This window comes from Nannobrachium achirus (genome assembly GCF_963921795.1).
Source record: "Nannobrachium achirus genome assembly, chromosome: 15".
NCBI classification, from domain to species: domain Eukaryota; kingdom Metazoa; phylum Chordata; class Actinopteri; order Myctophiformes; family Myctophidae; genus Nannobrachium; species Nannobrachium achirus.
The window spans coordinates 61,558,914-61,562,956 of record NC_137822.1 but is presented as its reverse complement, the minus strand read 5'-3'; positions in this window follow the sequence as shown (position 1 = coordinate 61,562,956).

The window sequence follows — 4,043 nt, the reverse complement described above, 5'->3', positions numbered from 1 at the left end:
TTACTGCAAACCCCATTATACCTGTTGTCATAGGACCCGTGTTGACCATCTGTTTGCCTGTGTCCATTTATGCCCATATATGGAGTATCTGTCTGTGCCTCCGACTGTGTTGCAGACACAGTGCCGGTTCCCCCTTTAATGCAAACCCCATTATACCTGTTGTCATAGGACCCGTTTTGACCAACTGTTTGTCTTTGTCCACTTATGCCCATATATGAAGATCTCTGCACACACAGTACCGGTACACAGTATTCATTTTATGCCCATATATGGAGAACGCGCGTGCCGGTGGGACGAACGGTTCTGATGAACGGAAATCCTGATGTCAGACATCAGAATCCGAACCTTTCGTGCTGTCATGAGAGCCGTTTTGACCATATGTTTGCCTGTGTCCTTTTATGCCCATATGGGAACATCAGAATACGTAACCATGGCATTTTTTGTTGACTCATGTGGCGTACGTGATCTCAGAGCCTTTTATGAAGTGATGTCACAATGAGTCAGCGCTTGCGCCGATTTCCTCCGGAACAGCCTGATATCAACAATCAGCTCCGCAAAAGGAGATTCAGAACGTTTTGTGCCGGTTTCGGAAAACCGCGAGTCTGGTCGGGTCGAGGCCCGGCACTGCACTCCGCGCGGTGGCGGGGAACTTGCGTGCCGAATCTGAAGCCCGTGGGACGAACGGTTCTCGAGATACGCGGATTACAGACACACACGCAGAGACTTCTCGCATTTATAGATAGATTATGTTTGGTTGCTCTCAGGTGTTGCGTGCTGAAAAAGCTAGAGCTTGTAGATTGGCTATTTCAACTGACTAAATCAACTGTAGATTTAGTCGCCTAAAAACGTATAATATTTAGTCGACTAAAATTAGACTAAAACTAAATTACATTTTATTCAAAAGACTATGACTAAAACTAAACCAAAATGTGCTTCAAAAACAACATTGGTACCGTACAGTACAATGCGGGATAATAATAATTACAACTTTATTTATACAGCTCCTTTCTAGACATGTCTAGACAAAGTGCTGCACAATCATGAATTTAGCAAAAAGAAGTGAAAATAAAGTGACCTTACACAAATACAGTAATTAAAAGGTAAAGAAACAGATAAAAGGTTATTTGCAGGAATGCTTTCTGGAACATGCATGTCTTTAATTAAAGGACAACGTTTTTTTTACAACAAGGGTTCATATTTTAGATTGTAATTAAAGAAAAGAAAAAGTGAGTGTTAAAATGTTTTAATCTGCTTCGTTCTATTGTTTTAGCGTGTTTACCGTGCTAAAATGTGTGGCATGCGTAGGCATGGGGGCATGCGTACAAGTGGCTAAAAAACTATTTTTAGACACAATAAGCCAGCAGTTTCTTTATTGATAATTACAGAAGTAATTAGTAACTCTTATAGCCTGAAAAAGAAAATAGACAACGCACATCGACTGGTGGGTGCTGGGCTAAAAAAATACTATGAAAAATGAATAAAGAAAGTCTTTTTGTACCTTATCTGGTGTGCGGGCTCCATCCATTTTTCATAACTCTTATAGCCCCCATAAGTCACTTCCAAATGATCCAACCATGAAAGGTTGCGTTGTATCTTGGGAATGGGCTTATTCTGTGTAAAATGACATATTTAGCCACGTGTACGCATGCCCCCAACCACTGAAATAAGAATCTCTAAAACAATAGAAATAAGTAAATGAAATCAATTTACACTCATCTTTTATATTCTTTAATTACAATCTAAAATATGAACCCTTGTTGTAAAAAACTAAAGTTGTCCTTTAAAAGATATGAGGGAATCAGTGAGGCAAAGAATTGTCTGTCTGTCTGTCTGTCTGTCTGTCTGTCTGTCTGCCTGCCTGCCTGCCTGCCTGCCTGCCTGCCTAATTGATTGATGTATTGATTGAATACTTTATTAGAAGTTTGCATTGGAAAAGCAGATTAAAAAATGGAACCTTTTGATCCTAAGCGGCCACTGCCACTGCCACTGCCGCCCTGGAATATTGGATCAGAGTTGTTTTGGGGGTCAACTACCCCTTGTTGGCAGCAGGGCTCGGCTTGGCTGCTTGATGTGATGCAATCAAGCAGCTGCATGTGCTGTGACAGCAACCCTTGGACTGTATCAGCTTGTGTGTGCAATTAAAACATATGTATTCATGGTGAAATGTAATGCTGAGATGAAATGTGATGAGTACAAGGAATAGAAACAACATTTGGGGGGGGGGGGGGGGGGCACTTTTTATTGGCCAGTCAAGGATATTAAGTGACAGTAGTGTCCTCACACTAAAGTCATTCCATTTTAAGCCAGTGCCAGACTATTCATAAACATCTGAACTGTGTTCAAATAACCAGTGTTGATTTTGTCGACTAAAACTATGACAAAAATGTTTGTCGACTGTTTTTTTTTTCACTGACGAAAACTAAATAAAAACTAAATAAAAACTAAGCTGTGATGACTAAAACTAAGACTAAATATATTGGCAATTTCGTCAACAAAATAAAAACTAGACAAAAACTTTAGGGAGGGACTAGTGGAGAAGAGTCATTTTATGTTTGGTTGCTCTCAGGTGTTGCGTGTTGAAAATAGCAGATCTACAAGCTCACAACGCATCGCAGATCTGCTATTTTCAGCATGCAACCAAGTGTAAAATCAGTGATTATGATGCCATCAAGGCTTGCCAAGATTTCAGTTGACTAAATCAACTGCAGATTTAGTCAACTAAAATCTTATATTTAGTCGACTAAAATTTGACTAAAACTAAAACTTTTCATGTGACTAAATTATGACTAAAACTAAATTACATTTTATTCAAAAAACTATGACTAAAAGAAAACCAAACTCAAAATTTGCTGTCAAAAACAACACTGGACAAGACTAATGTGTATTTCAAATTTGTTTTTTATTGTATTTTCGCCAAACTCTGCCCAAAAAGTCACTAAATTCCCTGCAAGCCAAATGATGTCATGATGACGTCATGATAACGTCCTCCGGTGACTCCGGTGACGTTCAGAACTTGACCAGGTCACATGGGGATGAACCTGACGTCATTAACAGGACGTCATATGGACTTATGTATTATTGTTATTGTTTGTAATTGTAATGAGCTCCGAGTTACTGAATGCCCCTCACCTCTTAGGACAGACCCTGACGCCGTCCGGAACCCCCAGTGGGGTGCTAAACCCACCAAGTTACCAGATCTTTTGTAAAAAAAAAAGGGAAAAGGATATAAAACAATTGCAAAGACACTGAATGTTCCAAAAAGTACAGTTTTGAGCATAGTTGACGTTCTAAGTCAAAGGAACGGTGGTTACACTAATGAACAAATTTGTCAACACACAACTGCATGTTGGTTGAAATCAGGTGATATTCTAGGCCAGATCTGATTATGGTTTGACTTGATCTGATTCCTAAAAAAAAAAACAGAGGGGCCCGCGCTTTCGCGGCTGCAGCCTGCAGCCCCCAGGCTATGGAACAACCTGCCCCTTTCGATTAGGTCTGCTCCATCTATAACTGTTTTTAAATCTCAGGTTAAAACTCACCTATTTTCTCTAGCTTTTAATCTCACCTGAGGTCTTTTAAATGTTTTGCTTTTATACCGCATATATGTGTGTTGTGTTTTCTTGTTGACACTTGTTATATGTACCGTATACAGTATATGCTCATGCTTTTATTGTTTGCTCTTTCTCTGTACAGCACTTTGGTCAATTCAGGTTGTTTTAAATGTGCTTTATAAATAAAGTTTCATTTGATTTGATTTGATTTGATTTGATTTGATCTGACCCCAATCGAGACGTCACTGAATGGTCCGGGTCCTGACGTGCTTTGCTGGGAAGCTGTCAAATTTAGTGAAGTGATTCCTCCTCAAAAGGAGCGGAGTATGAAGTAGCATATCAAGTAAATAACAAGCACACCCTGCTAATAGACTACTATTTTTATACCATGGCACTGGCATGGTCATTAAACGCATAGCCAAGGAGCATAGTACCAAGTATCATGTGAGTGAATAAATGTGTACGATTGCAATGTCACCAGGAATGAGAGGA